Genomic DNA, 9,529 nt, shown 5'->3' with positions numbered 1-9,529 from the left:
TGTGTGTGTTGGGGTGGTTACTTTCATAGTTTAGGACTTGGTCTGCGTGTGTTGTTTTCCTGTGTACCCTTGTGGTGAATTCTCCGTTCGGTGTTCTCTGTACTATCGATGAGAGGGAAAAAATACAAAAGGAACCTCAGGGGCAATCTTTTCACGCAGAGAGCAGTGAGTGTATGTAATGAGCTGTCAGAGGAAGTGGTGGAGGCTGGTACAATTAAAACATTTAAAAGGCATCTGGATGGGTACACGAATAAGAAGGGTTAGAGGGATGTGGGCAAAGTGCTGGCAAATGGGAGAAGATTAGGTTGGGATATCTGGTCGGCATGGACGAGTTAGACTGAAGTTAGTCCGTGCTGTACATCTCTATGTCACTATGACTCTAATTACCTGTTGTACCTGCAGACCAAGCCTCTGTGATTCATGCACAAGGACACCCAGGTCCCTCTGCACAGCAGCATGCTGCAACTTTTTACTATTCAATTAATAAACCTTTTTACTGTTACTTCAACTGAAATGGATGACTTCACATTTATTAACATTGTATTCCATCTGCTAGACCTTTGCCCACTCACTTAATGTATCTATGTTCCTCTGCAAAGTTTCACAGTCCTCTGCACACTTTGCTCTGCCACTCATCTTAGTGTCATCTGCAAACTTTGACACCGTACACGTGGTCCCCAAATCCAGATCATCTATATAAATTGTAAATAATTGTGATCCCAACACCAATCCCTGAGGCACGCCACTAGTACTGATTGCCAGCCAGAGTAGTACTCACTTATCCCCACTTTTTGCTTCCTGTTAGTCAACCAATCCTCTATCCATACTAATTCTTTATCTGTAATGGTATGTATCTTTATCCTATGCAGCAGCCTCTTGTGTGGCATCTTGTTGAAGGCCTTTTTTAAATCTAGGTACACCACATTTACCTGTTGTCCACCTTGCTCATAATGTCTTCACAAAATTCCAAAATATTAGTTAACCGTGACCTGCCCTTCATGAACCCATGCTGCATCTGCCCAGCGGGACAATTTCTATCGAGATGCCTTGCTATTTCTTCCTTGGTAATAGACTCAAGCATCTTCCCATTACAGAGATTAAGCTAACCAGTCTATAATTCCCCACATTTTGTCTACCTCCCTTTTTAAACAGTGGCGTCACATTCGCTTTTTTCCAATCTGAGTGAATTTTGGAAAATTACCGTCAGTGCACCTGCTGTTTCTCCCGCCATCTCTTTAGAACCCTGGGATGCATTCCATCAGGGCCAGGAGACCTGTTAATGCTTAGCTCCATTAGCTTGCCCAACACTATCTCTTTCGTAATAACGATTGTTTCCAGGTTCTCACCTACCTTCGTCTGGCATGTTATCCATGCCCTCCACTGTGAACACCGACACAAAATACCTATTCAATGCCTTGGCCATTTCATCATTTCCCATGACTAAATGCCCCTTCTCATCCTTTAAAGGACCAACATTTACTTTAGCCACTCCTTTTCATTTTTCATTTTATATATTTATAGAAACCTTTGCCATTTGACTCACCATCCAAGTGCACTACACAAGGAATTCCTGGGTTTTCTCATTTGAATTCTCATTGACACTGTCTAGTCAATGATGCAAGATGTACAAATGGGGAGAAAGAAAGAAACACTCGCTTTTGTATGGCACTTTCCATGACCATGGATATCTTGAGCCACTATACAGTTAATGAAGTACATCTGAAGTACAATCACTTTTAAAATTAGATTAGATTACTTACAGTGTGGAAACAGGCCCTTCGGCCCAACAAGTCCACACTGACCCGTCGAAGCGCAACCCACCCATACCCCTATATTTACCCCTCACCTAACACTACGGGCAATTTAGCATGGCCAATTCACCTGACCCGCACATCTTTGGACTGTGGGAGGAAACCGGAGCACCCAGGGAAACCCACGCAGACACGGGGAGAACGTGCAAACTCCACACAGTCAGTCGCCTGAGTCGGGAATTGAATCCGGGTCTCAGGCCCTGTGAGGCAGCAGTGCTAACCACAAATCTAGGAGACACGGGAACCAATAGCTCCCACAAGCAGCAATGTGATGCAGATTAAGGAATAGATGTCACCTAAAGCACAGGGATTTTAAATCCCCTGTTCTCCTTCAAAGTAGTGTCATCAGACCTTTTACATCCATTCAAGCAGGGTGCCTTTGGTTTAACAGTTTATCCAGAGGAAAAGATCTGAAAGAGGATTGCTTCAGAACTGTACTGGAGTGTCAACTTCAGTCTTTGTGCTCGTGCCCTGTATTGAGAAATGAGTATGGAATTCAGTTGATGTTTCGGGCAGCTTTTTTTCCAACACTGTTCAACCTACAAATATCTGCATCAGACAGCAATAAGCTTAACCATGCTCAGATGGTTGTTATGGTAGCACTCTATTGCCCCAGCTCAGGACATTCTGAAACACAGGGCATGCTTTGTAGTTTAAGTGTCACCTGTGGATCTAATTTCCTTCCCTGACATATGCAAATAATGCAAGTGGAACAGTGGTCATAAAAAGGCAAAAGAAGCAGAACAACTTTGAGGAATGATTTGGATATAATCCACAACCTGATGAAGGAGCAGCACTCCGAAAGCTAGTACTTCCAAATAAACCTGTTGGACTATAACCTGGTGTTTTGTGATTTTTAACATTGAGGAAAGCTTACTTCATGAATTGCAAATGGTGAAAATTTCATGCAGTTTGACTGCAGCCCTTTGCTTAGTTCTGCAGATGGAAAATTGTTTGGAAGGTCCCAGTCACATCAGATAGTGGATGCTAGAGGCCTGTGACCAGTGGTGTGCTGCAAGGATCGATGCTGGGTTCACTGCTTTTTGTTATTAAGGTAAATCATTTGGATGTGAATATACAAGGTATGATTAGCAAGTTTGCAGATGACGTCAAAATTAGTGCTATAGTGGACAGCGAAGATTACCTCAGGGTATAATGGGATAGTGATCGGATGGGCAAATGGGCATAGGAGTGGCAGATGGAGTTTAGTTTAGTTAAATGTAAGGTGCTGCATTTTGTTAAGGCAATCGTGGCAGGACTTATACACTTAATGGCAAGGTCCTGGGGAGGGTTGTTGAACAAAGAGACCTTGGGAAGCAGGTTGATAGTTCCTTGAGAGTGGAGTCATAAATAACAGGGTCATGAAGAAGGCATTTGGTACTCTTGCTTTCATTAGTCAGTGCATTCAGTACAGTAGTTGGGACATCACTTTGCAACTGTAAAGGACATTGGTTAGGCTACTTTTGGAATACTGTGTTTAATTCTGGTCTCCCTGCTTTAGAAAAGATGTTGTGAAACTTGAAAGAGTTCAGAAAAGATTTACAAAGATGTTGCCAGAGTTGGAGGTTTTGAGCCGTGGGGAGAGGTTGAATATACTGGGGCTGTTCTCCCTGGAGTGTCAGAAGCTGAGGAGTGACTTAATAAAGGTTTATAAAATGATGAGGGGAATGGATTGGGTGAATAGCCAAGGTATTTTCCTCAGGATGGGAGAGTCCAAAATTAAAGAGTATAGGTTTAAAGTGAGAGAGGAAAGATTTAAAAGGAACCTACGGGACAACTTTTTTCACATAGAAGGAGGTGCATGTATAGAATGCGTTGCCAGTGAAAGTGGTGGAGGTGGGTACAATTACAACATTTAAAAGGCATCTGGATAGTACATGAATACGAAGGGTTTAGAGGGATATGGGCCAAGTGCTGGTAAATGGGACTAGATTAATGTAAATACCTGATAGGTATGGATGAGTTGAACCAGAGAGCCTGTTTTTATGCTGTACATCTCTACCGACTTTATGACATCAACTACAGTGAAATCTTTTGGTTTGTTGTTTGGTTCCACTTTGCATAATATTTAGATAGATAACTTGTGGTCTGTTCAGTATTAGGAAGTTTTCCCTCTACCCAAATGTGATTTAGGTTTGGCTTTGGTGGGTTTCTGCAAAACTTCTTGATTTGCATTATAATATATTCCACACTTAAACGTTTATGCAACTCTCTGGTTGAAATAATTTTATCTTTCTTTCCAGGTTCTAGCTCAGTGCTGATGTCACTGTTACTTCACCATATATGTCACAGACTCGTAAAATCATAAGAAATAGGAGCAGGAGCATGCAATTTGACCCCTCAAGCCTGTTCTGCCATTCAATTGGTTCATGGTTGAACTGACGAACCTCATGTCCACTTTCCTGCCATTTCTCCATAATCTTTGATTCCTCTCCTGATTAAGAATCTATCTATCTCTGCTTTAAATATACACAAGGACTCGGCCCCCACAGCACTCTATAGCAAGGTATTCCAAAGATTCACAATCCTGTGAGAGAAAATTTCCTCCTCATCTCAGGCTTAAACTGCCACCTTTATTCTGAAACTATGCCATCTAGTCTTAGGCTCTCCCATGAGGGAAAACATTTTCTGTACATCTTCCCTCAAGTATAAAGTTATTTTTTAACATAACATCATTAAGTGATTTTCTTAAACCACTAACTTTTACATCATCTTCCCTCAACGTCTGGATTTCACAAGTCAAGACTTTTGCAGTGTCTTTATGGATCTCCTTGGTCTTTTCCTTACCACCATTGATCAAAGGTCATAGTCTTCAGTTGCTTCATTGGATCACCATTCTGCAAGGTGATTGAGCAGAAATTTCCAGTCATCATCCCAAAGTTATTGATATTTATACTCATTTGCTCTAGCAGTCTCTAATAATATTGGAGCTTTCCTGTTTCTCATGAATGTTTCAAATTAATTTTGGATCAGATACGATTGTGATTGCTTAATTTGTATAAAGACTGTTTTTCAGATCTCTGATCATGTATCATTTGACCTGGTATTAATATTGCAAAAATCTTTTCTCTGAGTGCAAAAAGATGAACCTTACCTTTTTATCTGAAATGAGTTAATTTGCTCAGTATCACTACTGATTTTTCTTGGGTGACTGCTTAATCAATTGTAGCTGTAGACAATGTTTCTGCTGTGTCCAAGTTCTGCCTGTTACACACAATTTTGAAATGATAATGTGTTAATCCGAGTCTGAAACACTGTACGTAGTTATTTTGATAAACTCTGTGGAATCCAGAAGAATAACCAACAGTTTAAGGTCTCGCTTCAATTTGAAATGGCAACCCAATTAAATAATTAGAGAATCTCTCACATGCTCATGTTACTACTAATGTTTCTATCTCTATGGTTGCATAATATTGCTCTATTAGATTAGATTACTTACAGTGTGGAAACAGGCCCTTCGGCCCAACAAGTCCACACCAACCCGCCGAAGCGCAACCCACCCATTCCCCTACATTTACCCCTTGTCTAACACTATGGGCAATTTAGCATGGCCAATTCACCTGACCTGCACATCTCTGTTTCAATTAAGGCCCTGGAAACAAAGAAGACAGTGGGGGATCTCTCAAAGGATTGGTGATCATAGCTAAGTTTGGAATCAGTTTCCCAACCTTACTGACCATTCCAAGTAATCTCATTTACAAGCCAAGGTTGTAAAAAATCACCGACGACTTTTTTTTCTTTAAGTGTCAATAATCATGTCTTTTTATTGTTTTGTGTGCCCAAGAATTTAATGATAGTCTGTACAAATTCACACTTTTACCTTAGAGTGAGACCTGCTTTTGGAACTTATCAGTCTCTGTGGTCATGCTGCTGTCTTGTAGTTCCATAGGTAAGTATGTCATCCAAATTACAAATTAATCCTTTACTCTCTTGAAGACTGTTTCACTTGGTCCTCTGAAATACATCTGGAGTTAATGTAAACACAAATACAAAAGTAGAATTTAAAATTGTTAACATGTTTTTTTCTCCTTGTCGAGAGGATTTGCCAAAACCCACTACTAACTTAAAGCTTTGTGAATAAGGTGCTGTTGGCAACTTTTGCCAATCTGTCAGTCACTGAGGAATAGCATGGATTTCCCTCTGGACTACTTTACTTAGTTGCATCAAATATACACAGAGCCTAAGAGAATCATTTGGTTTCGGAACTGCCTTGAGTCCCAAGGGCACTGGGTTGGCTCTGTGATGATGATATAAAATGTTTATGTACATTTTGTCAAATTCCTCTTTAACTTTCTCCAAGAGTGGGTGTGCTACTCACCAAGGAGTGACAATAAACTCTAAAATCAAAATCTGGGAGTGTATAGATGCATAGGCTTAGTATCATGAAGCACCATATTACGATATTCATTTTTGACTTTAGCAAACCTCTGAAAGATCTGTGGGAATTATTAGTGGGATTTTGTCCCCCTGTCCTGCTGGCTACTTTCGTCAGAGAGTACAAGTTGGATACATACATTTCTTGCACAATTAGAAGGTTTTTTGATTGTGCAAAATATAATAAATTTCATTAATCTCTTGCCCTCGTAACCAAGTGCAGTAGTAATCTTTTAATTTGGAGCTCTGTGCTGCCTTGGCTTTATAGTTTAGTTTTACATGGTTGAATGTCTGCTGCTTTGAATCATTTCAAATGGTCATCAATACAATAACATCAGCACCAGTGCCAGACATGAATGTAGTTATCAAGCCTTTACTTTCTAAATAATTGACCAAAACATTTCTTCTTGATTCTTTAATTCCAAGGATATCTGTACTCTCACTTGTTTCCAGTTTCCTGGATTGTCTGCTTTAAAGAGAGAGGCATTCTCTCGCTTTCTTCCTTTACTTGCAAACTTAGAATTGCTGAACAATTTAAAGTGTCCTGTCTTTCCGCATTGGAAACACTCCGCTGGACAATCTCAGGCTACAGTTTAGTTCCACAATGTGAGCACTTTAAAATGTCTACAAATAGGACTCCCACTCTTTGTACCCTTTTGGAGGGTTTCTGAGTGGATTAAACAACCCCTGTGGGACCCATCCAACAAACAAGTTCATCTAGACCCTCAATATTTACAAGCATTATTGTCTGTTTTCGCTTTGAAGTTCAGCCTGTCTAGTGTATTTAGCATGTTTGAATGTTAGGTTGTCTTTTGTTCGCAACAAATCTGACAACTTTCCGTCCCTGCCAATGAATTTGTCACATGTGAGTTTGTCTTCCAATGTACCATGCCTACAGAGTTGAATAGCCAATACAGAATCTGGTAGAAACAATTCAATTAATTCCTCTGGTCATTGGTAACATTAATTGCATTCGCTCAATTACGAAGTTCGGTTTTGGGCTGAAGTATGTACGGCTTCAGTATCTAAGATTTCTCTTCTACCCTCATCTCATCAGAATATCATGAACCATGGATCCCACTTGCATACAGGAACATAATAACCTGGTACCTTTGCTCTTTGGTATGCAAGTATATCACTGTTTACTTCCTCTGGAATTGTTTTTCAACATCCCCTAATGCTGATCTCCCTGTGGACAGTTGGGTTAGTAAATAGCTGCAGAAGAGACAACGACTGCTTGACTAGTTTTGATATTGCTACTGATTTATATGTCTCAAGTGGTCTTCTTCAGAGTTCTAAGTTTTGTCAATGGCATCACTTTATTATTAGATTGTTATCACAACCGCTGTTATCATGGTTTCTGGTTGGGTTTCACTTTGCATGATATGTAAATGTCTCATCAGATATAGTGTCATTGAGTTGTGCAGCACAGAAACAGACCCTTCAGCCGATGCCAAACAGATATCCTAAATTAATGTAGTCCCATTTGCCAGCATTGCCATAACTGTCTAAACCCTTCTTATTCATGCAGATGCCTTTTAAATGATGTAATTGTACCCACCTCCTCTGGCAGCTCGTTCCATACGCACACCACCCTCTGTGTGAAAAACTACCCCCTCACCTTAAACCTTTCCCCTCTCACCTTAAATCTATGTCATCTAGTTTTGAACTCCCTTATCCGGGAGAAAAGACCTTGGCTATTCACCCTATCCATGCCCCCAATTATTTAATAAACCTCTATAATGTCACCCTCAACCTCCAGGGAAAAAAGCCCCAGTCTATTCAGCCTATCTCTAAGCTCAATCCCCCCAATCCCAACATCACCCTTGTAAATCTTTTCTAAACCCTTTCATAGTCACAGGTGAGGTGCCGGAAGACTGGAGGTTGGCAAACGTGGTGCCACTGTTTAAGAAGGGCGGTAAAGACAAGCCAGGAAACTATAGATCGGTGAGCCTGACCTCAGTGGTGGACAAGTTGTTGGAGGGAATCCTGAGGGACAGTATGTACATGTATTTGGAAAGGCAAGGACTGATTCAGGATAGTCAACATGGCTTCGTGTGTGGGAAATCATGTCTCACAAACTTGATTGAGTTTTTCGAAGAAGTAACAAAGAAGATTGATGAGGGCAGAGCAGTAGATATGATCTATATGGACTTCAGTAAGGCATTCAACAAGTCTCCCCATGGGAGACTGATTAGCAAGGTTAGATCTCATGGAATGCAGGGAGAACTAGCCATTTGGATACAGAACTGGCTCAAAGGTAGAAGACAGAGGGTGGTGGCGGTGGGTTGTTTTTCAGACTGGAGGCCTGTGACCAGTGGAGTGTCACAAGGATCGGTGCTGGGCCCTCGACTTTTTGTCATTTACATAAATGATTTGGATGCGAGCATGAGAGGTACAGTTAGTAAGTTTGCAGGTGACATCAAAATTGGAGGTGTAGTGGACAGTGAAGAGGGTTACCTCAGATTACAACAGGATCTTGACCAGATGGGCCAATGGGCCGAGAGGTGGCAGATGGAGATTAATTCAGATAAATGCGAGGTGCTGCATTTTGGGAAAGCAAATCTTAGCTGGAGTTATACACTTAATGATTAAGGTCCTAGGGAGTGTTACTGAACAAAGAGACCTTGGAGTGCAGGTTCATACCTCCTTGAAAGTGGAGTCACAGGTAGATAGGATAGTGAAGGCAGCGTTTGGTATGCTTTCCTTTATTGGTCAGAGTATTGAGTTGGGAGGTCATGTTGCGGCTGTACAAGACATTGGTTAGGCCACTGTTGGAATATTGTGTGCAATTCTAGTCTCCTTCCTATTGGAAAGATGTTGTGAAACTTGAAAGGGTTCAGTAAAGATTTACAAGGATGTTGTCAGGGTTGGAGGATCTCAGCTATAGAGAGAGGCTGAACAGGCTGGGGCTGTTTTCCCTGGAGTGTCCGAGGCTGAGACGGGACGCTATAGAGGTTTACAAAATTATGAGGGGCATGGATAGGATAAATAGGCAAAGTCTTTTCCCTGAGGTCGGGGAGTCCAGAACTAGAGGGCATAGGTTTAGGGTGAGAGGGAAAAGATATAAAAGAGGTCTAAGGGGCAACTTTTTCACACAGAGGGTGGTACGTGTTTGGAATGAGTTGCCAGAGGAAGTGGTGGAGGCAGGTACAGTTGCAACATTTAAGAGGCATTTGGATGGTATATGAATAGGAAGGGTTTGGAGGGATATGGGCTGGGTGCTGGCAGGTGGGACTAGGTTGGGTTGGGATATCTGGTTGACATGGATGGGTTGGTCCGAAGGGACTGTTTCCATGCCGTACATCTCTATGACTCTAAGTTTAACAACATGTTTCCTATAA

The sequence above is a fragment of the Hemiscyllium ocellatum genome, chromosome 34, assembly GCF_020745735.1.
Source record: "Hemiscyllium ocellatum isolate sHemOce1 chromosome 34, sHemOce1.pat.X.cur, whole genome shotgun sequence".
Taxonomy (NCBI): Eukaryota; Metazoa; Chordata; class Chondrichthyes; order Orectolobiformes; family Hemiscylliidae; genus Hemiscyllium; species Hemiscyllium ocellatum.
The sequence above is the reverse complement of the archived record's forward strand: the minus strand, read 5'-3'. Positions refer to the sequence as shown.